The sequence below is a fragment of the Pseudophryne corroboree genome, chromosome 1, assembly GCF_028390025.1.
Source record: "Pseudophryne corroboree isolate aPseCor3 chromosome 1, aPseCor3.hap2, whole genome shotgun sequence".
In the NCBI taxonomy this organism is placed as follows: Eukaryota; Metazoa; Chordata; class Amphibia; order Anura; family Myobatrachidae; genus Pseudophryne; species Pseudophryne corroboree.
Genome location: NC_086444.1, coordinates 587,648,603 through 587,676,353, shown reverse-complemented (window position 1 = coordinate 587,676,353; position 27,751 = coordinate 587,648,603).

Genomic DNA, 27,751 nt, shown 5'->3' with positions numbered 1-27,751 from the left:
TACAGGCCCACTCTACTAGGTCGGTGGGTTCTTCCAGGGCAGCTGCACGAGGTGTCTCAGCTTTACAGCTCTGCCAAGCGGTTACTTGGTCTGGTTTGAAAACATTTGCTAAGTTCTACAAGTTCGATACTTTGGCCTCTGAAGACCTTTTAGTTTGGTCAGTCAGCACTCTCCCACCCGGTTTGGGAGTTTTGCTACATCCCCATGGTACTAAATGGAACCCCAGTATCCTCTAGGTTGTAAGAAAAAAATAGGATATTACTTACCTACCAGTGAATCCTTTTCTTGTAATCCGTAGAGGATACTGGGAGACCGCCCGGTGCTTCGTTTTTCCTGCACTGTTACTTGGTTAAGCATTGTTGGTTCAGCTGTTGCTATTCCTTTATAAAGTTGGGTTAGCATAGCTTTCCTCTGTTTTGTGTGGGCTGGTTCGGAATCTCACCACTATCTTTATCTATCCTTCTCTCAAAGTATGTCCGTCTCCTTTGGCACAGTTTCCTAGACTGAGTCTGGTAGGAGAGGCATAGAGGGAGGAGCCAGCCCACACTATCAAATTCTTAAAGTGCCCATTGCTCCTAGTGGTCCCGTTTATACCCCATGGTACTAAATGGAACCCCAGTATCCTCTACGGACTACGAGAAAAGGATTTACCGGTAGGTAATTAACATCCTATTTTATGAAAGCTATGGTCCCTTAGCTTCAAAACAAGACCAACATGAAAGTTCTACCACAATTAGAAGCAAAGTTATGATTATTTTATTCGACCTTGCAAGCATACATTTTTTGTCATGTGTTGCATGAACACTATCGCTGAGGGCTAAATTTTTACATATAAAAGTAACTTTATGTCATTTTACAACCTACCAAATTTCATGAAAATCTGAGATGGTCAGGTTGGAAGCTGTCATGATTTGGCATGGAATCAGGGCCGGCTCGAGGCATGTTCGACTCGAGCGGCCGCGCAGGGCGCCACCCTTAAAGGGCGCCGCGCGCTGGTGCCGCCATGTCAGAGCCTGGAGCCGGCCCTGTCCTGTAGCCTGCTGTCCTCCCGCTTGTATAGTGAGCTGTGCGCACTATGCGGCGCCGGCGTCTGATGTCAGACACCGGCGCCGCACAGCGCGCACAGTTCTGTGTCAGACAGCGGCGCGCACAGCAGCACTCCCCCTCCCTCGGCACAGCAGGTACTGGGGGCATATGTGGCACTGTGGGGGGTATTTATCTGGCACTGTGGGGGGCATTTATCTGGCACAGTGGGGGCATTAATGTATCTGGCACTGTGGGGGCATTTATTTATCTGGCATGGCATTTACCTGGCACTGTGGGGGCATTTATCTGTGCACTGTGAGGGGGCATTAATGTATCTGGCACTGTGGGGGCATTTCTGGCACTGTGGGGTCATGTATCTATCTGAGACTGTGGGGGCATATCTGGCACTGGGGGAGCATTAATGTATCTGGCACTGTGGGGGCATTAATTTATCTGGCACTGTGGGGGCATTTATCTGGAACTGTGGGGGGGCATTTATCTGGCAAGGTTGGGGGGGCATTTATCTGGCACTGTGGGGGGCATTTATCTGGCACTGTGGGGGCATTAATGTATCTGGCACTGTGGGGGGCATTCATTTATCTGGCACTGTGGGGGGGCATTAATGTATCTGGCACTGTGGGGGGGCATCTATCTGGCACTGTGGGGGCATTTATCTGTGCACTGTGAGGGGCATTAATGTATCTGGCACTGTGGGGGCATTTCTGGCACTATGGGGTCATGTATCTATCTGGGACTGTGGGGGCATATCTGGCACTGGGGGGGGCATTAATGTATCTGCACTGTGGCGGCATTTATCTGGCACTGTGAGGGGGCATTAATGTATCTGGCACTGTGGGGGCATTTATCTGGCACTGTGAGGGGGCATTAATGTCTCTGGCACTGTGGGGTCATTTATCTATCTTCGACTGTGGGGGCATATCTGGCACTGTGGGGGGCATTTATGTATCTGGCACTGTGGGGGGTATTTATGTATCTGGCACTGTGGGGGGCATTTATGTATCTGGCACTGTGGGTGGCATTTATGTATCTGGCACTGTGGGGGCAATTATGTTTCTGGCACTGCTGGGGGGGCATGTCATATGCATTTGGCACTGCTGGGGGGGCATGTCATGTGCATTTGGCTCTGCTGGGGGGCATGTCATGTGCATCTGGCACGGCTGGGGGGCATGTCGTGTCTAGCTGGCACGGCTGGGGGGCATATCATGTAGTGTTCCCGTGTCTCAGTGCAATACCTGACGCAAAGTGTCTAACGTGCTCTGCCTGGCGCAAAGTGTCTAACTTGCTCTGCCTGGCGCAAAGTGTCTAACGTGCTCTGCCTGGCGCAAAGTGTCTAACGTGCTCTACCTGTCGCAGTGTGTATAGGAGGTTCTACCTGGTGCAATGTGTATTAGCTGCACTACTGTGTGGTGTAATGCGAATTGCCACTATTATGTGGCTGCGCCCCTTCCCCACGAAGCAACGCCCCTAAATTTTTGATGCGCGCCTTTGGCGCGCAAGGTCCATGATTTTGGATGGAGCAATAAGCATTACACTATGTACATAATTTTGCCCTTCTAACTTAAAAATGTGCCCTCCCGAATGCAAAATGTGCCCTCCCTGTGATCAGCACCCCTGCCCTAAAACAATCCTAGAGTGAACACTATCATGTGTAGCTGGCACTGCTGGGGGGCATATCATGTGTAGCTGGCACTGCAGCGGGGCATGTCATGTCTATCTGGCACTGCTGGGGGGTATATCATGTCTATCTGGCACTGCTGGGGGGCATATCATGTGTAGCTGGCACTGCTGCGGGGCATGTCATGTCTATCTGGCACTGCACCACTGTAGACATTATGTGTAGCTGGCACTATACTGGAGACATTGTGTGTAAGGAACACTACTGTAGCTGTTATGTGTAATGCTGCTAATTGTGTGCGTAGAGGGTGTGTGAAAATATATTTATTTATTTATAGTGTGATAATATGAAGTTGTGAGGCTCCGCCCATTTTCCCAGGAGACCACGCCCACTTTTCCAGGAACGAGTATAGGAGGGGGCGCTTTGAAATTTTCTCGCACAGGGTGCTATTAGGCCTGGAGCCGGCCCTGCATGGAATGACCCGAAAACGTTTACAGAGTATCATTTATCTGCCCATTTTCACTTGTGATGTAAATAGAAATAAAATTAATGGTTACTGCATAATGTTTCTGGGTTGCTAATGACTTAATTATACACAATGTCATTAAATGGATAAGTCCATGAAGAACACTAAATTGAGTTGAGATTAAGGGTCCGATTTAACACCATCCGCATCTGAGGATGTAGATGTGATGTGATAAAATCGTCCCAATCCGCAATGTGATTATTGCATAGATGTATCAGTAATTGCACGCAGGCCCAAGCTTGTGAGAAAGCTCGGACCCTGTGAATGCTCTCCACAGCATTCCCAAGTATATAATGCACATGCGCCGCCGCCAACATCCACAACCGATGTAACTGGCACTGTCAGAGTCTGCCTGACTGAGTGCCAAACTGAGGAAAGCACAAAGGGTGGGTGCCCCTGTCACAGACAGAGCAGAAGCCACTGTCTTCCTGCCCACACCAAGATACATGCCCCCTGTGCTCTGCACCATGCATGACATTGTGCTTTTACCACTGTCTCTCCCTGTCACCCACTGTCTCCCCCTACAATCCGCTGTCATCCTTGGCCTCCGCCCTGCCTTATACTGTCACCCTCTGCCTCTTCTTGTCAGCCACAAGTATGCTGCATTTTGTAAACTTTGGCTGGGGTGGAGGATGGGGCCCCAAATTATATTTTTGCACCTGTGCCCACCACTCTCAAATTCCACAACTGCTTACAATCTATATTTCCTACTACATGTACATACATACACACTAGGGTTTGTTTTTGTCAGGAGACAATTATTAACCTACCAATACATTTTTAGATTGTGGGAGGAGACTGGAGTTCCCGGAGGAAAGACATACTGTATATACACTAAGTAGACAAAAACTAATGGGATATTGCGTGCGTGTGTGTGTGTGTGTTCTGGTTCTGCCTTGATGAATATAAAGGTGAGAAATGAAAAAAAATTACAATTAGAAGTTGTAAGTCCATCCGTCTTTACATTTTGAAGCTCATGAACAAACCTATGTAATCTACAGATAGATATATAAATATATAAAAATGGAGAAATGATGCATCAAAAATTAGTTTCCAATATGACTTTTTTTTATAGAAATAAAAAGATAAAATGAAAATCCCAAAGGAATTAGGTCAATAGCAGTAGGTACAGTACATATAATTTTTCTCCAGGAAAGATTCGTAACGGTAAAGGTACAGTATATTGTATAAAATACAATCTTGGTTGGTCAGTGCTGTTCACTTTATGCACTATAACGTACATGAGGCTTTTTTGATGAAATGTTTTCAAATACATAAAATACATTTCTGTGTATGAGACCAAAGTTTATATTTCGGTGTTACAAGCATGGGTTATTTTATGCATACCTCCCAACTTTTCAAGTAGCTTAATCAGGTCCTGAAAAGGGGCGTGGCTTTGAGTGGAGGGGTGTGACCTTGGGAAAAGGCAACAGGGCTTTACCGCACAACTCCCGTGACCGTCATTTTGGGGGCATGCCCAGAGCTCCCCAAGCATCTAGGCAGCCCCCTGCACACCTCCCTGTACTGTAAGATGCCGTGCGCACAGCATCTATTCAGTGATCACAGTCTGCTTTGCATAGCAGAGCAGCGGTGATCACAGGCTCTTCCAACTTGCCCTCCCTCCAACTGCAGGACACTGTTGCCCGCAGGTGGGACCGCGGGACAGCGTCCGAATAGTGGGACTGTCCCGCTGGAATAGGGACAGTTGGGAGATATGTTTTATGCAAACAGGAATGTAACTACAGCATGTACAGTAATTGAGAATGGGGAACAGAAATGTAAGTACAACCAATAAAGAAGTGTCACTTGTCAGTAGGGTGTCAGTGTTTGCTGTTTTTTAATAAACAAAACTTGACTTTAAGTACATTTACTGATGGTTGACAACCATCAGGTTGCTGCTAAACAAACTAGCTAATTTACATAGAATCTATAATAACATGTCACCATAGACGGGATCAGTACGAAATCCCCCATAGACAATGAATATTTTTCTTGACAGGTTTTGTGCTGGACATTTACATAACTTACATGAATTGTAAGCAGATAGACGTCAATGCTATATTACAGTAGCTGAATTAGCATACAAGAGAGATGAGCCTATGAATATAGACAGCACAGTTATAAACCACTACTGTAATGAATTCCTGTTTCTTTGATTTCCATCAGAGCATTTGAAGGAAGTTGTAAGGATGGTTTCGTCACCCATATTGCCATGCACGTAAACTATAATCTAGTTTAAATTATATTCTTGATAAGCCTGAACATCTAAAGTAACACATATAAACATTCACTAGATGTGCCCTCAAGTTATTGCATGGAATGTTAAAATGTGAAAGTGCATCGAAAATAGAGTATTTTCCAGGAAAATAATGTATAAAAGAGGTACGCTGTACTATTGAGAGAAAACTGGAGATACTGTACTTACAACATTTTGTCAGTTTTATGCTGAGGTGTCATATATGGATAAGGGGCCTTATTCAGAGATGGATGCAGCCGATGCGTTTGTAATATCAAACCCTGTGTTGGTGTAGTGCCGTACCTGTATCTTCCAGACGACGAGTAGATTTGACAGCTCTAAAGCCTTCCCCGATACGGAAGCCTGTGGCAGAAGGATGAACACCCCAAGAGAGCCCCGCAGATAGATAGCAGACAAAAGCACGGTGACAATGATTTATTGTTGCAGGTTTTCGCGGGTCACCATTATTAATGAAATTGAGTTATTACGAACCAAATATAATGTGTAACAATACTATCTGTAAATTAAATTAACTTGTAACCGCGAGCATAAATCTATAACTTTTCAATTAAGACACATGAATAACTTTGTTAATCAACTACATTAACCACAAATAATGCTGTAGTACCACTTAGTATTTACTTAAACCAAGGTGCAGTATCCGAATGAGCTTGCCTAAACCATGTAATCACTAGTGTATCCACAAGATAGCGCTAGATTGGATATGTTCAGTTTATGCTGATGACAAAATGTTCCAGCTATATCAATGTCTTACAGGGGATGCTGTAGAGTGAGTTTACACTGTGTACAGTATTTGTAATCCAATAGGTGATGCTGCGGAGCAGCTACTTGTATGGTATAGCACAAGTTTCCAATAGAGGGCACTGTGGAGCAGCTACTTGTAAGGTATAGCACAAGTTTCTAATAGAGGGCGCTGTGGAGCAGGTACTTCTAGCACAGTGTATGCTTCCAATAGGGGGTGCTGTGTAACATATGGATGAGTGCACTGTACTGACTGTAACCTTCCAATAGAGGGTGCAGTTAGTTAAACTGATATCAGCATACAGTGGGACACAGAGCAAATAACACAGTTCTGGCACACACGTAGTGCATCAGTTCAAGCAGGCAAGAGATAAATGGCACTGTCCGTGTTTTCCTTGCAATTAAAGTGGTAAAGGGGAACAGGGGGTTCATACAACGCTATCCCTTAAGGCTTTCTGGTAAAGTGGCTGGCAGGCCCAAATAAATCACACGTGTCCCTCTTCTTGTAAATAGAGCCTTGCTGTGATCTATGCCAAGAGGGTCTGTGACTTGGAAAGCAGGGCGGTCACTGTTGGCCTGGGTGCCCATAGGTGGGGGCTGTCTGGTGTGAGGTAGAGTACCTCTACTGTCTGCTGCTGTTGCCGGCTCCTGCTGGTCACTTCTCCTCACTGCTGCTTTGCAGGGTGACAGCCTCCTGATGTGTGGCATCTCCCCCTCCTGCGGTACATGCTGCTGATCCTGGGGGGTCATTCCGAGTTGTTCGCCCGTTGCCGTTTTTCGCAACAGAGCGATTAAGGCAAAAATGCGCATGCGCATGGTACGCAGTGCGTATGCGCTAAGTATTTTTGCACAAAACTTAGTAGATTTACTCACGTCCGAACTAAGAATTTTCATCGTTGAAGTGATCGGAGTGTGATTGACAGGAAGTGGGTGTTTCTGGGCGGAAACTGACCGTTTTCTGGGAGTGTGCGGAAAAACGCAGGCGTGCCAGAATAAAACGCGGGAGTGTCTGGAGAAACGGGGGAGTGGGGGGCCGAACGCGGGGTGTGTTTGTGACGTCAAACCAGGAACGAAACGGGCTGAGCTGATCGCAATGTAGGAGTAAGTCTCGAGCTACTCAGAAACTGCTAAGAAATTTCTATTCGCAATTCTGCTAATCTTTCATTCGCAATTTTGCTAAGCTAAGATACACTCCCAGAGGGCGGCGGCCTAGCGTGTGCAATGCTGCTAAAATCTGCTAGCGAGCGAACAACTCGGAATGAGGGCCCCTGTGCGGCTGTGTCCCATCTCAAACCAGCTCCTCCTTGTTTACTACATCTTGCCACCATCAGGCTTTTCTCTACCGTGGCTCACTCTCCTCTCTCAGCAGCTCTCCTTCCTGCCTCTCCCCACACTCGACCACGGCCAATCAGAGTGCTCCCAGCTTCCCGCTCTGCTAGGGATCCTGCTGGAAAGCCCAGGGTCCTAGTACTGTACACATTTTCTCCCAGGTGCCATGGATGCAGAGCAACCAGATGAAAAGGGTTTTAACCCTTACAGTGTCTGGCTGTAGCTGGTGTAAACTAGGAGAAGGGATACCCCAAGAGTGAGTTATCACACGTTCACATGCAGCGACCACGTCCATCGGGTCTGTGCACATGCACTGGTCATAGTGCGCTTATGTAACCTGTCACTATGCGATCGCATCCCGTAGGGATGCATGCGCATAGCAATTGATTGACAGCCATGGGTATCGGGAGGGGGGGGGGGGGGTTGGCACTGTGGCATTTAGTCTGTGTTGCTTACAGACAGAACTATCCAAGAAAGGATATGAGAAGAACTCTCTTACAGGAGCACTCTGCATATATTGTATTCAGTATTAAGATATAACTTTTAATTAGTATGCATTAAAAGATTTTTATTTATTAAAAAAGGCAAATATAAAAAAAATGATGAGTTAGCTATATACACGTGAAGAACACAGTCAAATATTTTAGAAAGAATAAATAAGGAATCATAAGACAAAAAGATGGATAAAGCAAAACAAAACAATTTTCTTGAGAAAGAGAACAATGAAAATATTTACAGGTATAGTCTAGCAATCAAAGTTAAAATAACTTGATATAACCATCACAAAGTAATCAATAAATTCCATTTATCAAATTGTCAATGTGTGTGGCATATTATATGGGCTCTTCAGTGTTAAAGGCCCTACACACTGGCGTATATGCCGCCGAGGTGTCCGACGGCCAATACGACTGATGGACACCCCGGCGGCGGGGGTGACAGAAGTTTCTTCACTACCCCCGTCACCCGGCCCCATAACCCTGCATGCTAATATGGACGAGATTGTCCATATTGGCATGCATGCATAAACGACCCGGCACCAACCATGAACGAGCGTGGGGCCACGCATCGTTCATCATTGGTGCCTACACACTGAAAGATATGAATGATATAATTCATATCTTTCAATGTTATCGCTTAGTGTGTAGGGCCCTTTAAGCTTAACAATATGGGTTTGACTTTGTACAGTGTACTGTTTGGTTAAGCAATCATAGGAAGCCTGGGCTGTGCTGCTAGTTACAATCTAAAAGAAATATATAATAAGCAATATAAACATTGTTACAAAATGTGGCAGCATGGCCTAACCAGGGAAAAATTCAAGTAAGCAGTCGACTGATAGGTAGGTTGTTTGGTTTCAGGTTATAATGGTACACAAAATTAAGAATAATTCATAATCATGCATTCATATCGATAACTGATTCTATTGTCACTGTCTCTGGTAGATTTTGCGGTATTACTCTCACTTGTTTAAAAGAACAGGGCACTTCATATAGTGTTTAGATAAGTAGTCAGGGTTGGACTGGCCCACAGGGGTACAGGGGAAACCCCCGGTGGGCCCCACTGACTGGAGGCCCACCTCTTCTAGGGATCAGGTTCCAGACTGTGCACTTGAATCAGGGGCTGGCTGGCAACTTTCAGCCTGGAGGGCAGATTCAAGCAAGTGGCCCAGCTTTTCACAGGAAATGCAATGCAAAAATGGCCCTGGAACACTTAAATTGCAGTGGCCTAGGGGGCAGATAGCACCCTGCCCCCCTGCCCAGCAAGCCCCTGACTTGAATTATACATTATACATATGTGACCTTAGACTGCACAGGACTAAGGTGTATTTTCTACAGTGCATTGCTGTTATTAATCTGGTACATTATAATGCATGCATTAGCAGTATTTACTATATTTATTTATCAAGGGGCCCAGAACGTGTACTCTGTAATGGTTAGTCAAATCTCTGGAGACTGGCCACACCCGTAAACATGGGCCCCTACCACTGCATTCACCCAGTGGGCCCTTCATGCCCCAGTCTGACACTGTAACTGGTTGATAAAATATCAGAGTTGTAGCCACATGGGTGTGTTGCTCAAGAATTGCTGCTGCCCATTAATTTGCTTGTGCAATGAATACATAAGTGAGTGAACTCCAGTGCTTCCCAGTGGGATAAGTACCAAATGCCGATTTCTGCTTACGTGTGGTGTCCCCCTTGTCCTGTTGATATCAGTGCAGAATAGGTGATAGACACACTACACATTGAGAGAGCCAGTGAAATCAGATATTGAAGAGAAAACATGAATTACGTATCAGTCTTTATTGCCATCAAATGCTGCTTCCCATTGTATGCAATAATCACAGTGGCAATGGGTGAGCGATACTGAACGGGATACTGTGATGTATGGAAGGAAGGTTAGAAGGTATAGCCAGCTGTAACACCCTGTTACTTAATAGTATTGCAGGGCTGCAGTTTATTTAGTAAGCCTTTTACCGAATGTATGAAATAAAGTAGCACCTACTTTAAAAATATCTTAATACCTAGTGCAGGGCTAGGTTGCCCGTGTGTAACTCTTAATCTCCCACTTGGGTGAAGATGGTCAGGTAAGGTTGGCTCCAGTTAAGTCCCTTTGAGGAACCATGGGTTGTCAGCTGTGCAGGGAAAGGCTGGAGGTTCGCTGTGTATGATCAAGTATAGCTCCAGTTTGCGACAACTGCCACTGGCTGGTGTCTGGCCTCTCGCATCTGCTGCCCGGTCAAGGAGGTTGTCATGGAATAGGAAGTGGAGAGCCTGTGTATGTGATGGTTAGGGGGAATCCCTGCTCATGCACACTGGTAGTCTGACTTTGATACGTAAGTTTCATTGTTTTTTTCTCAATGTTCTCCCCACTCTGTGAACAGATGCCATTTGTATGTGCATGGCATCTATTCACCTGCTGGTCTGCCCTCTTCCAGTCCCCACGGCCATTTTCTTGCCTATGCCTGACTGCCCTTTTGCCTGTGCCGGCCTTTATGCTCTTCTGTCTGAATCAGCCATTATATTTAAAGTAGAATTAAAGGGAATTCTGGCGCAAAATCAGTAGTGTACGCCCAATCAAATGGCCTAAAACCTGCCCAAGCCAAGTCAAAAAAATAAGAAGTTTGAACAAAATAAGACAATAGATCAAAAGCAACACTAAAATAATGAGCAAACCAACAAGTCCAATGAATTTCAGATGTTTCCTCCAGAGGTAGTGTATGTAAATGACGAATAAAACGAAACAATGTGTAGTATCTCCTATATAATAGCCCAGATCTGTGACTTTGTGACTCATTTGCTAACGCTGGGCGGAGTCACAACACTGGGTGGAGTTAGTCAAATAAGTCACAGATCTGGCCAAATCTATTGGAGACTAGGAGCAGAAGCAGATAGTATGGGCATGGCACAGGCAGGGGTGCATACCTCCAAGCTTACTTCAGGAGCTTTCTTCAGGCAGAAGGAGGGACACACACACACACACGCACACACACACACACACAACAGCGAGAAGGGGGCGTGACCAACGAAAAGGGGGCGTGGCTTCACGGGAGGGCCCCCGTTTTCGTCAGTGAGGGGGCATGCCCAGCGCTCTGTGAGCTGCTGGCATGCCCCCAGGGGCTGATTATGAGTCCGGGGGGCCCAGGGCACTTGAGACAGGGGAGCCCTTTCTCATTGCTGTACCTGGTGTGGGGTTGGGGGTGTGGCCTAATCGCTGGGCTTGAGGCCACGCCCCTTATGCAAATTCCAGGATTATTTTTTTTTTATGGAATTTTGGCCCCTCAGCTAGGGCTTAATCCAGAGGAGGTGGTCGCTCCCCCTTACACACCCGCACAGGCAGAAGAAAACAGGGAGACTGCTGCCTCCCTGCAACACCACAGAACTGCCAATATGCAGCAGCGTGTGCTGACTGTAGCACAATGCTGCCGCTGTTGCTGGCAGGACGGGGGAGCTTCTGAGCTGGGACAGAGCTACTCGAGCCAGGGGGCCCCCTAAAACTGTGGGGCCAACGGTACGTACCCCCTGCCCCCCCCCCCCTTAATCCGGCTCTGCTGCTGGGACCCCCCTTAATCCGTACCCCCTGATGCCCCCTCTCCCTCTGTCTCCACTATTCACCGCTGCTCTGCTAAGCAGAACAGCGAGTATAGGAGCTTTCTAACTGCCCCCCCCCACCGCGGGACACTGCAACCCGAGGGTGGGACAGCGGGACAGACCCCAAAAAATGGGACTGTCCCGCGAAAATGTGGGACAGTTGGGAGGTGTGTGAGGGGGTATGCCGTACAGACAGACGGGCACCGGCTCACTGTGTGCTTGACCCCCCACATCAGCATTCTCAGCAGGGTCTCTCTGGCGCGGAGGAGCGTCACTTTCTGGCACACTCCACGCTTCTTAGCTGCAGTTTTGTGGGGCACTTTCCGCTGTGCAGGTTCCGTACTGCCTCTGTTATCTCCAGCCCCGGCAACCCCATCGCTAGCTGCAGCGCTGCCACCAGCAGTGAGATGCGCCCAGCTCCTTCACACACTTTAGCCGGCGGGTAGCGCTGCAGAAGTCCGAGCTGCTTGCAGGCTCCGACCCCCTCCTCTCTCCAGCCGCAGCGTCTCCTGGGAGCTAACCAGTCACTCCCAGTCTCCCCTTACCACAGTTCCCAGCAGCCGCGAGGTCCGCGCCACGTGCATGCTATGACCTTCTCCTCCCTCCAGCCGCAGCGTCTCCTGGGGGGCTATCCAGTCACTCCCAGTCTCCCCTTACCACAGTGGCCGGCAGCTGCGCGAGGTCTGCGGTGTGTGACTGAGGAGGGGGGGAGGGATGCGGATGTGCAGAGGAAGCAGGACTCAAGCCTAAGAGAGTCAGCCATGCCAAGTCTCCATCAGCAGCAGATCCCAACAGGTTGGAGTGGAACAGCAGCAGCCAGCAGCAGTGACTCCGGGAAGACACATCTGTCTGTCACCACTGTTTTGTCCCTAATACCAATCTCTCCCGTGCCCTGTGTTCTGTCATGTCCCTGTCACCCCTGGCCTTGCCCTGTCACCCTTATCCTGACCCTTTCACCCTTATCCTGGCCCTTTCACCCCTATCCTGGCCCTGTCACCCTTATGCTGGTCCTGTTACCCCTATCTTGGCCCTGTCACCCCTGTGCTTGCCCTGTCAACCCTATACTGGCCCTGTCACCCCTGTCCTGGTCCTGCCGACCCCTACCCTGGCCCTGTCACCCCTATCCTGTCCCTGTCATTTCTGCCCTGGCCCCGTCGCCCCTGTCCTGGCCCCATCACCCCTGTCCTGGCCCCATCACCCCTGTTCTGACCCTGTCACCCCTGTCCTGGCCCCGTCACCCCTGTTCTGACCCTGTCACCCCTGTCCTGGCCCTGTTACTGCATACCCTCCAACTACCTTTTTGGCAGGTACAGTACCCGCAGCGCCTCCAGACCCCTCCCCAATGCACCACACCTCCGCACCTTCCCCTCCACCACATGCGACACTCCACCCCTCCCCCACAAGCTGTGCCTCCAGACCCCCTACACCACCCGTGGCTCCCACTCCTCCACCCCTTCACCACCCACAGCACCTCCAGACCCCCTCCACCATCCACCCCCCACATATGTCTTCCCCCACACCTGCCCCCTCCACCCACAGCATCTGCAGACACCCTCCTCCATCCGTGGTCGCCCCCTCACCCACCCCTCCCTCACCCATGGCACCCCCGCACCTGCCCCTCCACCACCTGCAGCACCTCCGGACCTCCTTCCCCATCCGCTGCACCACCCATACCTGCCCCTCCCCTACCCACGGCACCTGCGGACCCCTACCCCACCCCCGGCACCCCCGCCCCTTCCCATCCCAAAGCACCTCCGGAATCCTTCACCCATCCGCAATAGCCCCACACTTGCCCCTCTCCCACCCGTGGCACCCCTGCCCCTCCCCCACCTGCAGTGCCTCCGGACTCCTCCCCCATCTGCAGCCCCCACTCCTCTGCCCCTCCCCCACCTGCAGCACCTCCCAACCCTTCCCCTTCCGGCCCCCCCCGCTTCCGCCCCCCTCCACCCGCAGCATCTACAGACACCCTCCCCCATCTGCAGTCCCCCCCGCACCCGCTACATTCTGTACACCGTGCCCTGCAGGTGCTGCTCACGCCATCGCAAGGGGCTGCGCCTCCTTCACCATTGCACGCCCTTTCATTGTGCAATATTTAACCACTAACAAAGGAATGCAGGTAATACTCCATATAATACAAATATTGAACCCCAGAAAGGCATGCAAGGGTTAAGGGGGCGTAGCCCCTTGCAACGGTGTGAAGAGCGCCCGTAGGGCGCGATGAAGCACCTAGTTGTTTTGATTCAATATATTGTGCAGTTCTTATGCTAAGAAATGTAACGCGTGAGAGAGATAATGGGGGTCATTCCGAGTTGATCGCTCGCTAGCTACTTTTTGCAGCCATGCAAACACATAGTCGCCGCCCACTGGGGAGTGTATTTTAGCTTTGCAAGTGTGCGAACGCCTGTGCAGCCGAGCACTAAAAAATAGCTTGTGCAGTTTCTGAGTAGGTGTGAACTTACTCAGCCGCTGCGATCATTTCAGCCTGTCCGGTCCCGCAATTGACGTCAGACACCCGCCCTGCAAACGCTTGGACACGCCTGCGTTTTTCCATTCATTCCCTGAAAACGGTCAGTTGACACTCATAAACGCCTTCTTCCTGTCAATCTTCTTGCGATCGGCTGTGCAAATGGATTCTTCGTTAAATCCATCGCCCAGCAAAGATCCGCTTTGTACCCATACACCGTGCTTGCACATGGCGGTGCATATGCATGCGCAGTAGTGACCTGATCGCTGTGCTGCAAAAAACAGCAGCATGCGATCAGGTCAGAATGAGCCCCAAAGTAATGTTCAGGTGACCAGGAATAGCATCAGGCGTACCAATAACTCACTTGTCGAGTATGTATGCCAGGTATATAAATGTTTATTTTAAACGAAAACTGAGGACTGATAGCCCACAAATACCCAAAGGGGAAAATGGTGAAGCATACCCAAAACACACGAATTTTGTGGCTTAGTTCCCCCCGTCACAGTATCTTTTACTTATTTGTCACAATCCAAATATTCTATGGAGAACTTTTACTCCAGGTTTGGTACATAAAAGCAAAATTAAATTTAACAATCTGTAGTAGTTTCCATTAAGGCAACGTCTCACACCACAGTGTTAAAAGCTCTAGGTGTGGGAAAGTATAGTGTACACCATAGATCCCATCACCTAAACAGTGGGTGTACCTAGAAACTCACATTGACAATAGAATGGAAGATGTATATCAAGGTTTCTTTAAAATATAGCCTGGAGACAATTACACTCAGTCACCCAAGTGGTATCAATAGGGGCGTACCCAACTCACAGTTAAAATGGTTGGGCTCCTCACATAACAGTTTCTTTGTAAATGGTCACAGACTCTTTACACACGTGGTGTCAAGTAAAGACAAAACTTTTTATTTTCCAAAAAATTCAAAAGGCCTAAAACATGTAACAGGATCCATTTAAAGTCCAACACCACATAAGAAAGTAGATGGTAGTCTGTCTGAAATAAAAAGATGCAGATCTAGACTACAACCGAAATGCTTTGGTAAGAAGACTGTAAATCTGCAAGGACCATTCTAGAGTTTGAAACATAATTTTGAAGGTACAGTATACTGTGCCTATTTGTACTAAGATTGCAGTCTGTGCCTTCCCCTCTGCTGCTGATCCTTGTTTGTGTCTAGGGAGGCCAATCCCGGGATCGGGATCGGCGGGATCCCGGGATTTAAACGGCCGGGATTCAATACCGGGATTGGAAGCTCCAATCCAGGGGATTGAGGGATCAGCGTTGAGCGTCCTCAGGACACTCAGACGCTGCCCGGCTCCCACCTCCTGTCTCCCCCTGCGCAGCATGACCTGTGACAGTGAGGTCACGCTGCGCTTTCAGCAGCCGCCGAGCCGGAAAGTACGGCGGTCTTCACCCGCCGCCTCCACCCGGCTCACCCTGTACTCACCCGCTGCCTCCTCCCGGCTCCCCTACACTCACCGGCTCCTCATCACCCGCTACCTGGCTGTGCAGGTACGGGTTTTTTTATGTCTGCAGGGCGGGAGGGGCGGGGCGTGGGGGGCGGCCGGACACAGTCTAAAGCCAATCCCGGGTATCCCGGGAATCCCGGGATTGACCATTTTTCAATCCCGATAACCGGGATTGAAAAAATGGCCCGGGATTGGCTTCCCTATTTGTGTCAACCTGTCTGCTTTTCATGTGTTTGTGCCAACCTTCCTGTTCTTCTTATATAGGTGCCAGCCTCTTATATATGCTTTCCTCGTGTCTGTGTCAGCCATTCTGCTCTTCTCCTTTCTGTGTCTGATGCTTTGCCAGTCCCCTGCTTGTGCTTGTCTCTCTGGTCTTACTCTCTGCCAGCGCCTCTGCCTTTCTCATTTGTGTCAGGCTCTCTGCCCTTGCCCTGTCTGTGCACACATTTCAGCGTTACTCCAATATTATATCTAGCCCTCCAAATCTGTCATTTTCCCCACAACCCTTGGACTGTCCTACAAGGTGGTTAGAGTCCTCTCACCACTGCCTAAAAGTATCACCAGAGAGGTTAGTATCACACAGCCATCATGCTGAAATTCCATTGGTAAATTAACGCAGTAGAAGGTTTCTATCACTGCAATTAGTGATGTTAGCAAATCTTTACCTGGTATGGATATCACCCAGCAATGCCCCCCTGCGGGCATATTTCAGCTCCAGGTCCATATGGACTTTAATGTTGCACTGGCAAACAGTACATTAATGTTCAAACTCCTGTTTACAATACTGTACCGTGATCGCCGTACAGGCTGTTGTCTCCCGGGTGCTCGGGTACGGCACATCGTGGACCGGGTAGATAGATTGTTAAGAGGGGCTGGGAAGGACCCGGCATCTTGGTGCACGTTGGCACCAATGACAAAGTTAGCGGAAGGTGGGATGTCCTTAAGAAAGACTATAGGGACTTAGGAAAGAAACTTAAGGCAAGGACATCTAAGGTAATATTCTCCGAAATATTACCCATGCCACGCGCTAGTCCAGGGAGGCAGAGGGAGAGTAGGGAGGTAAATGTGTGACTTAGGGATTGGTGCAAGAAAGAGGGGTTTGTGTTCCTGGAACACTGGGCGGACTTCTCAGTCAGGCGCCATCTCTTCTGTCGTGATGGATTGCACCTGACTGAGGAGGGGGCAGCGGTGCTGGGGGGAAGGATGGTTAGAAGGTTGGAGGAGATTTTAAACTAGGAGCCTGGGGGGAGGGTTTAGCTAGAAACTACGGGTCATGCAGTGAGAATAGTGGGGATGGCGGTCGTAAACGAAATGGGGGAGAAGTTGGGGGGAGGGTAAGAGCAGGCAGTAAGGGTACTAACATGGGTACTAAAAGAGATTTTACCAAAGCATTAACCAATGACGATTACAGGTCATCATTGCTATATAATTTGAAAGATGTCCCTAACGCAAGGGCAAATACTTATCTTAGTTGTATGTATGTAAACGCTAGAAGCATTACTGGTAAAAAGGGTGAACTAGAAATACTTGCAGCAAGCAAACAGTATGATATTACAGGCATTACTGAAACTTGGTGGGACGAATCTCACGATTGGACAGTCAATCTAGAGGGCTATACACTGTTTAGGAGAGACAGACTAAATAAAAAGGGTGGAGGGGTGTGTCTTTACGTAAAACCGTTTTTAAAACCTGATATACGGGAAGATATTCAGGGGGGGACTGTAGACACTGTCGAGACATTATGGGTAGAAATTGCATGCGGGGGAAAAGGAATAAAAAAGTTAGTATTGGGTATATGCTATAGGCCGCCTGGTATTAACGTATCTGATGAGGAATTGTTACTAAAGCAAATTGAAAGAGCAGCAGGAGCAGGAGACATAGTAGTGATGGGAGATTTTAACTATCCAGAGATAAACTGGAAAAACGATTCATGTGATACTGCTAGGGGCAATATGTTTTTAAACACACTAAATGATAACTACTTAGTTCAACTAATAGAGGAACCAACTAGGTACTAGAGATGAGCGGGTTCGGTTCCTCGGAATCCGAACCCGCCCGAACTTCATGTTTTTTTTCACGGGTCCGAGCGACTCGGATCTTCCCGCCTTGCTCGGTTAACCCGAGCGCGCCCGAACGTCATCATGACGCTGTCGGATTCTCGCGAGGCTCGGATTCTATCGCGAGACTCGGATTCTATATAAGGAGCCGCGCGTCGCCGCCATTTTCACTCGTGCATTGAGATTGATAGGGAGAGGACGTGTCTGGCGTCCTCTCCATTAGAATAGAGATAGATTAGATAGAGAGAGAGAGATTGTGCAGAGTCGCAGACAGAGTTAGTTTACCACAGTCAGTGACCAGTGCAGTTGCTAGTTAACTTTTATTTAATATAATATATCCGTTCACTTCTCTCTGCTATATCCGTTCTCTGCCTGAAAAAAAAAACGATACACAGCACAGTCAGTCACACAGTGTGACTCAGTCTGTGTGCACTCAGCTCAGCCCAGTGTGCTGCACAGTCATCAATGTATAAATTAAAAGCTTATAATTAATTGTGGGGGAGACTGGGGAGCACTGCAGGTTGTTAGCAGGAGCCAGGAGTACAATTATATTAATTAACAGTGCACACTTTTGCTGCAGGAGTGGTGACCAGTGCCTGACCACCAGTATAGTATTGTTGTATACTACTAATATCTCTTTAAATATCAACCAGTCTATATTAGCAGCAGACACAGTACAGTGCGGTAGTTCACGGCTGTGGCTACCTCTGTGTCGGCACACGGCAGGCAGTCCGTCCGACCAGAATTGTATTATTTATTATTATATACCTACCACCTAACCGTGGTTTTTTTTTCATTCTTTATACCGTCATAGTGTCATCCTAATTGTTACGAGTATACTACTATCTCTTTATCAACCAGTGTACAGTGCGGTAGTTCACGGCTGTGGCTACCTCTGTGTCGGCACACGGCAGGCAGTCCGTCCGACCAGAATTGTATTATTTATTATTATATACCTACCACCTAACCGTGGTTTTTTTTTCCATTCTTTATACCGTCATAGTGTCATCCTAATTGTTACGAGTATACTACTATCTCTTTATCAACCAGTGTACAGTGCGGTAGTTCACGGCTGTGGCTACCTCTGTGTCGGCACACGGCAGGCAGTCCGTCCGACCAGAATTGTATTATTTATTATTATATACCTACCACCTAACCGTGGTTTTTTTTTCATTCTTTATACCGTCATAGTGTCATCCTAATTGTTACGAGTATACTACTATCTCTTTATCAACCAGTGTACAGTGCGGTAGTTCACGGCTGTGGCTACCTCTGTGTCGGCACACGGCAGGCAGTCCGTCCGACCAGAATTGTATTATTTATTATTATATACCTACCACCTAACCGTGGTTTTTTTTTCATTCTTTATACCGTCATAGTGTCATCCTAATTGTTACGAGTATACTACTATCTCTTTATCAACCAGTGTACAGTGCGGTAGTTCACGGCTGTGGCTACCTCTGTGTCGGCACACGGCAGGCAGTCCGTCCGACCAGAATTGTATTATTTATTATTATATACCTACCACCTAACCGTGGTTTTTTTTTCATTCTTTATACCGTCATAGTGTCATCCTAATTGTTACGAGTATACTACTATCTCTTTATCAACCAGTGTACAGTGCGGTAGTTCACGGCTGTGGCTACCTCTGTGTCGGCACACGGCAGGCAGTCCGTCCGACCAGAATTGTATTATTTATTATTATATACCTACCACCTAACCGTGGTTTTTTTTTTCATTCTTTATACCGTCATAGTGTCATCCTAATTGTTACGAGTATACTACTATCTCTTTATCAACCAGTGTACAGTGCGGTAGTTCACGGCTGTGGCTACCTCTGTGTCGGCACACGGCAGGCAGTCCGTCCGACCAGAATTGTATTATTTATTATTATATACCTACCACCTAACCGTGGTTTTTTTTTTCATTCTTTATACCGTCATAGTGTCATCCTAATTGTTACGAGTATACTACTATCTCTTTATCAACCAGTGTACAGTGCGGTAGTTCACGGCTGTGGCTACCTCTGTGTCGGCACACGGCAGGCAGTCCGTCCGACCAGAATTGTATTATTTATTATTATATACCTACCACCTAACCGTGGTTTTTTTTTTCATTCTTTATACCGTCATAGTGTCATCCTAATTGTTACGAGTATACTACTATCTCTTTATCAACCAGTGTACAGTGCGGTAGTTCACGGCTGTGGCTACCTCTGTGTCGGCACACGGCAGGCAGTCCGTCCGACCAGAATTGTATTATTTATTATTATATACCTACCACCTAACCGTGGTTTTTTTTTTCATTCTTTATACCGTCATAGTGTCATCCTAATTGTTACGAGTATACTACTATCTCTTTATCAACCAGTGTACAGTGCGGTAGTTCACGGCTGTGGCTACCTCTGTGTCGGCACACGGCAGGCAGTCCGTCCGACCAGAATTGTATTATTTATTATTATATACCTACCACCTAACCGTGGTTTTTTTTTCATTCTTTATACCGTCATAGTGTCATCCTAATTGTTACGAGTATACTACTATCTCTTTATCAACCAGTGTACAGTGCGGTAGTTCACGGCTGTGGCTACCTCTGTGTCGGCACACGGCAGGCAGTCCGTCCGACCAGAATTGTATTATTTATTATTATATACCTACCACCTAACCGTGGTTTTTTTTTCATTCTTTATACCGTCATAGTGTCATCCTAATTGTTACGAGTATACTACTATCTCTTTATCAACCAGTGTACAGTGCGGTAGTTCACGGCTGTGGCTACCTCTGTGTCGGCACACGGCAGGCAGTCCGTCCGACCAGAATTGTATTATTTATTATTATATACCTACCACCTAACCGTGGTTTTTTTTTTCATTCTTTATACCGTCATAGTGTCATCCTAATTGTTACGAGTATACTACTATCTCTTTATCAACCAGTGTACAGTGCGGTAGTTCACGGCTGTGGCTACCTCTGTGTCGGCACACGGCAGGCAGTCCGTCCGACCAGAATTGTATTATTTATTATTATATACCTACCACCTAACCGTGGTTTTTTTTTTCATTCTTTATACCGTCATAGTGTCATCCTAATTGTTACGAGTATACTACTATCTCTTTATCAACCAGTGTACAGTGCGGTAGTTCACGGCTGTGGCTACCTCTGTGTCGGCACACGGCAGGCAGTCCGTCCGACCAGAATTGTATTATTTATTATTATATACCTACCACCTAACCGTGGTTTTTTTTTTCATTCTTTATACCGTCATAGTGTCATCCTAATTGTTACGAGTATACTACTATCTCTTTATCAACCAGTGTACAGTGCGGTAGTTCACGGCTGTGGCTACCTCTGTGTCGGCACACGGCAGGCAGTCCGTCCGACCAGAATTGTATTATTTATTATTATATACCTACCACCTAACCGTGGTTTTTTTTTTCATTCTTTATACCGTCATAGTGTCATCCTAATTGTTACGAGTATACTACTATCTCTTTATCAACCAGTGTACAGTGCGGTAGTTCACGGCTGTGGCTACCTCTGTGTCGGCACACGGCAGGCAGTCCGTCCGACCAGAATTGTATTATTTATTATTATATACCTACCACCTAACCGTGGTTTTTTTTTCATTCTTTATACCGTCATAGTGTCATCCTAATTGTTACGAGTATACTACTATCTCTTTATCAACCAGTGTACAGTGCGGTAGTTCACGGCTGTGGCTACCTCTGTGTCGGCACACGGCAGGCAGTCCGTCCGACCAGAATTGTATTATTTATTATTATATACCTACCACCTAACCGTGGTTTTTTTTTCATTCTTTATACCGTCATAGTGTCATCCTAATTGTTACGAGTATACTACTATCTCTTTATCAACCAGTGTACAGTGCGGTAGTTCACGGCTGTGGCTACCTCTGTGTCGGCACACGGCAGGCAGTCCGTCCGACCAGAATTGTATTATTTATTATTATATACCTACCACCTAACCGTGGTTTTTTTTTTCATTCTTTATACCGTCATAGTGTCATCCTAATTGTTACGAGTATACTACTATCTCTTTATCAACCAGTGTACAGTGCGGTAGTTCACGGCTGTGGCTACCTCTGTGTCGGCAGTCGGCAGGCAGTCCGTCCATCCATAATTGTATTATTATTATAATATATACCACCTAACCGTGGTTTTTTTTCCATTCTTTATACCGTCGTCATAGTGTCATACTAGTTGTTACGAGTATACTACTATCTCTTTATCAACCAGTGTACAGTGCGGTAGTTCACGGCTGTGGCTACCTCTGTGTCGGCAGTCGGCAGGCAGTCCGTCCATCCATAATTGTATTATTATTATAATATATACCACCTAACCGTGGTTTTTTTATACCACCTAACCGTGGCAGTCCGTCCATAATTGTATACTAGTATCCAATCCATCCATCTCCATTGTTTACCTGAGGTGCCTTTTAGTTCTGCCTATAAAATATGGAGAACAAAAAAGTTGAGGTTCCAAAATTAGGGAAAGATCAAGATCCACTTCCACCTCGTGCTGAAGCTGCTGCCACTAGTCATGGCCGAGACGATGAAATGCCAGCAACGTCGTCTGCCAAGGCCGATGCCCAATGTCATAGTACAGAGCATGTCAAATCCAAAACACCAAATATCAGAAAAAAAAGGACTCCAAAACCTAAAATAAAATTGTCGGAGGAGAAGCGTAAACTTGCCAATATGCCATTTACCACACGGAGTGGCAAGGAACGGCTGAGGCCCTGGCCTATGTTCATGGCTAGTGGTTCAGCTTCACATGAGGATGGAAGCACTCAGCCTCTCGCTAGAAAACTGAAAAGACTCAAGCTGGCAAAAGCACCGCAAAGAACTGTGCGTTCTTTGAAATCCCAAATCCACAAGGAGAGTCCAATTGTGTCGTTTGCGATGCCTGACCTTCCCAACACTGGACGTGAAGAGCATGCGCCTTCCACTATTTGCATGCCCCCTGCAAGTGCTGGAAGGAGCACCCGCAGTCCAGTTCCTGATAGTCAGATTGAAGATGTCAGTGTTGAAGTACACCAGGATGAGGAGGATATGGGTGTTGCTGGCGCTGGGGAGGAAATTGACCAGGAGGATTCTGATGGTGAGGTGGTTTGTTTAAGTCAGGCACCCGGGGAGACACCTGTTGTCCGTGGGAGGAATATGGCCGTTGACATGCCAGGTGAAAATACCAAAAAAATCAGCTCTTCGGTGTGGAGGTATTTCACCAGAAATGCGGACAACAGGTGTCAAGCCGTGTGTTCCCTTTGTCAAGCTGTAATAAGTAGGGGTAAGGACGTTAACCACCTCGGAACATCCTCCCTTATACGTCACCTGCAGCGCATTCATAATAAGTCAGTGACAAGTTCAAAAACTTTGGGTGACAGCGGAAGCAGTCCACTGACCAGTAAATCCCTTCCTCTTGTAACCAAGCTCACGCAAACCACCCCACCAACTCCCTCAGTGTCAATTTCCTCCTTCCCCAGGAATGCCAATAGTCCTGCAGGCCATGTCACTGGCAAGTCTGACGAGTCCTTTCCTGCCTGGGATTCCTCCGATGCATCCTTGCGTGTAACGCCTACTGCTGCTGGCGCTGCTGTTGTTGCCGCTGGGAGTCGATGGTCATCCCAGAGGGGAAGTCGTAAGCCCACTTGTACTACTTCCAGTAAGCAATTGACTGTTCAACAGTCCTTTGCGAGGAAGATGAAATATCACAGCAGTCATCCTACTGCAAAGCGGATAACTGAGTCCTTGACAACTATGTTGGTGTTAGACGTGCGTCCGGTATCCGCCGTTAGTTCACAGGGAACTAGACAATTTATTGAGGCAGTGTGCCCCCGTTACCAAATACCATCTAGGTTCCACTTCTCTAGGCAGGCGATACCGAGAATGTACACGGACGTCAGAAAAAGACTCACCAGTGTCCTAAAAAATGCAGTTGTACCCAATGTCCACTTAACCACGGACATGTGGACAAGTGGAGCAGGGCAGGGTCAGGACTATATGACTGTGACAGCCCACTGGGTAGATGTATGGACTCCCGCCGCAAGAACAGCAGCGGCGGCACCAGTAGCAGCATCTCGCAAACGCCAACTCTTTCCTAGGCAGGCTACGCTTTGTATCACCGCTTTCCAGAATACGCACACAGCTGAAAACCTCTTACGGCAACTGAGGAAGATCATCGCGGAATGGCTTACCCCAATTGGACTCTCCTGTGGATTTGTGGCATCGGACAACGCCAGCAATATTGTGTGTGCATTAAATATGGGCAAATTCCAGCACGTCCCATGTTTTGCACATACCTTGAATTTGGTGGTGCAGAATTTTTTAAAAAACGACAGGGGCGTGCAAGAGATGCTGTCGGTGGCCAGAAAAATTGCGGGACACTTTCGGCGTACAGGCACCACGTACAGAAGACTGGAGCACCACCAAAAACTACTGAACCTGCCCTGCCATCATCTGAAGCAAGAAGTGGTAACGAGGTGGAATTCAACCCTCTATATGCTTCAGAGGTTGGAGGAGCAGCAAAAGGCCATTCAAGCCTATACAATTGAGCACGATATAGGAGATGGAATGCACCTGTCTCAAGTGCAGTGGAGAATGATTTCAACGTTGTGCAAGGTTCTGATGCCCTTTGAACTTGCCACACGTGAAGTCAGTTCAGACACTGCCAGCCTGAGTCAGGTCATTCCCCTCATCAGGCTTTTGCAGAAGAAGCTGGAGGCATTGAAGAAGGAGCTAACACGGAGCGATTCCGCTAGGCATGTGGGACTTGTGGATGCAGCCCTTAATTCGCTTAACAAGGATTCACGGGTGGTCAATCTGTTGAAATCAGAGCACTACATTTTGGCCACCGTGCTCGATCCTAGATTTAAAGCCTACCTTGGATCTCTCTTTCCGGCAGACACAGGTCTGCTGGGGTTGAAAGACCTGCTGGTGACAAAATTGTCAAGTCAAGCGGAACGCGACCTGTCAACATCTCCTCCTTCACATTCTCCCGCAACTGGGGGTGCGAGGAAAAGGCTCAGAATTCCGAGCCCACCCGCTGGCGGTGATGCAGGGCAGTCTGGAGCGACTGCTGATGCTGACATCTGGTCCGGACTGAAGGACCTGACAACGATTACGGACATGTCGTCTACTGTCACTGCATATGATTCTCTCAACATTGATAGAATGGTGGAGGATTATATGAGTGACCGCATCCAAGTAGGCACGTCACACAGTCCGTACTTATACTGGCAGGAAAAAGAGGCAATTTGGAGGCCCTTGCACAAACTGGCTTTATTCTACCTAAGTTGCCCTCCCACAAGTGTGTACTCCGAAAGAGTGTTTAGTGCCGCCGCTCACCTTGTCAGCAATCGGCGTACGAGGTTACATCCAGAAAATGTGGAGAAGATGATGTTCATTAAAATGAATTATAATCAATTCCTCCGCGGAGACATTGACCAGCAGCAATTGCCTCCACAAAGTACACAGGGAGCTGAGATGGTGGATTCCAGTGGGGACGAATTGATAATCTGTGAGGAGGGGGATGTACACGGTGATATATCGGAGGGTGAAGATGAGGTGGACATCTTGCCTCTGTAGAGCCAGTTTGTGCAAGGAGAGATTAATTGCTTCTTTTTTGGGGGGGGTCCAAACCAACCCGTCATATCAGTCACAGTCGTGTGGCAGACCCTGTCACTGAAATGATGGGTTGGTTAAAGTGTGCATGTCCTGTTTTGTTTATACAACATAAGGGTGGGTGGGAGGGCCCAAGGATAATTCCATCTTGCACCTCTTTTTTCTTTTCTTTTTCTTTGCATCATGTGCTGATTGGGGAGGGTTTTTTGGAAGGGACATCCTGCGTGACACTGCAGTGCCACTCCTAGATGGGCCCGGTGTTTGTGTCGGCCACTAGGGTCGCTAATCTTACTCACACAGTCAGCTACCTCATTGCGCCTCTTTTTTTCTTTGCGTCATGTGCTGTTTGGGGAGGGTTTTTTGGAAGGGACATCCTGCGTGATACTGCAGTGCCACTCCTAGATGGGCCCGGTGTTTGTGTCGGCCACTAGGGTCGCTAATCTTACTCACACAGTCAGCTACCTCATTGCGCCTCTTTTTTTCTTTGCGTCATGTGCTGTTTGGGGAGGGTTTTTTGGAAGGGACATCCTGCGTGACACTGCAGTGCCACTCCTAGATGTGCCCGGTGTTTGTGTCGGCCACTAGGGTCGCTAATCTTACTCACACAGTCAGCTACCTCATTGCGCCTCTTTTTTTCTTTGCGTCATGTGCTGTTTGGGGAGGGTTTTTTGGAAGGGCCATCCTGCGTGACACTGCAGTGCCACTCCTAGATGGGCCCGGTGTTTGTGTCGGCCACTAGGGTCGCTTATCTTACTCACACAGCGACCTCGGTGCAAATTTTAGGACTAAAAATAATATTGTGAGGTGTGATGTGTTCAGAATAGGCTGAAAATGAGTGTAAATTATGTTTTTTGAGGTTAATAATACTTTGGGATCAAAATTACCCCCAAATTCTGTGATTTAAGCTGTTTTTTAGGGTTTTTTGAAAAAAACACCCGAATCCAAAACACACCCGAATCCGACAAAAAAAATTCGGTGAGGTTTTGCCAAAACGCGGTCGAACCCAAAACACGGCCGCGGAACCGAACCCAAAACCAAAACACAAAACCCGAAAAATTTCCGGCGCTCATCTCTACTAGGTACAATGCAATCTTAGACCTGGTATTAACAAACAATGGGGATTTGGTATCAGATATTATAGTAGGGGAATCCATAGGAAACAGCGACCACAATATGGTCACATTCAATATCAGTTTTCATAAACAGTCCTATACTGGCTCAACTAGGACTCTAAACTTTTAGCAAAGCGAATTTTGAAAAGATGAGTGTATTTTTCAGGGATATAGAATGGGAAGGTTTGTTTTTAGGAAAAAATACTACGGAGAAATGGGAGGTACTAAAATTCCTGCTAGCTAAAAATACTCTCAAATTTATTCCTACGAGCAGCAAAAAAAGGAATAAAAATCATAAACCGATGTGGCTTAACAAAAAGATAAAGGAACTTATGGGCAAGAAAAGGCGAGCATTTAAAAAATACAAATCTGATGGGGAAGCAGAGTCATTTCAGCACTATAAGGAATATAACAAAATATGCAAAAAGGAAATAAGAGCGGCTTGTTATGATACCAGTACGTCTGACCAGAGGTGATCTTATGACGGAGGTCAGAGTACTGGAATGGAATGCTGGTAACGGGAGCAGGAAAGCCTAGTAACCCCTGGCGCCCTAACTCCGTTGTCTCGCCCGTGTTATCAGAAATCCCCTGCGAGACTATGGTTGCTTGAGCCCATGGCAGCCGCGTTTGAAGGGCGGATTATGTCTGCCCAACTCCGATGCCCCCTCAGGTCTTAATGGGAGACAAAGGGAAATCCGAGACAGGGTGATAACAAGGGGCCCTCTGACTAAGCAACCAGGCCAGGGGCTACAAGCTAACTAACTTAAACCAGAAGTATGTGCGGACAAACCGCCAGGGAAAAGGACAACCAAAAATCCACGAATCCGTTACTCCTATCCAGCACCGCTGGATACCAGAGTGGATTTGTGGGAGCGGAATCCTCCGCAAAAGCTCCGAAACACAATATAACCAAATAATAAATAGTAAGCAGTCAAGCCGAAACACACGGCTACGCCGCGACTCACGAACACCACAGGATGTTAAAGGTGCTCGGTCAGGACTCCAGGAAAAGATGACAACTTCCGAGTATTGGACCACTGAGGACAGGAACGACCGGATAGACAGGACTGGAAAACTCTCTGCAACAGACAAAGCAAACAGGAAGCTATTACCGGCGTCTGTGAGAAGTCCAGAGAGTGCTTTTAACTGGGAGCTCTCCAATCAGGAGCCAGACAGGGTAATTAACAATCATGCCGTGCAGCTGCATGCTGCACGGCCAGGATACCAATGAGGTGATTAATCTAGACCCAGCAACGGGGAACGCGGTCCGACAGTGGCGTCCCCGTTGCTAGGGTCTGAGCGGCTCCGTGCGCCCGGCGTCTAGCGTTGCTAGGGAGCCGGCGGCTGTCCGCATGCGGCGTCCCTAGTTGCTAGGCGCCGGGCCGCACTGACGGGCGGACCCTCG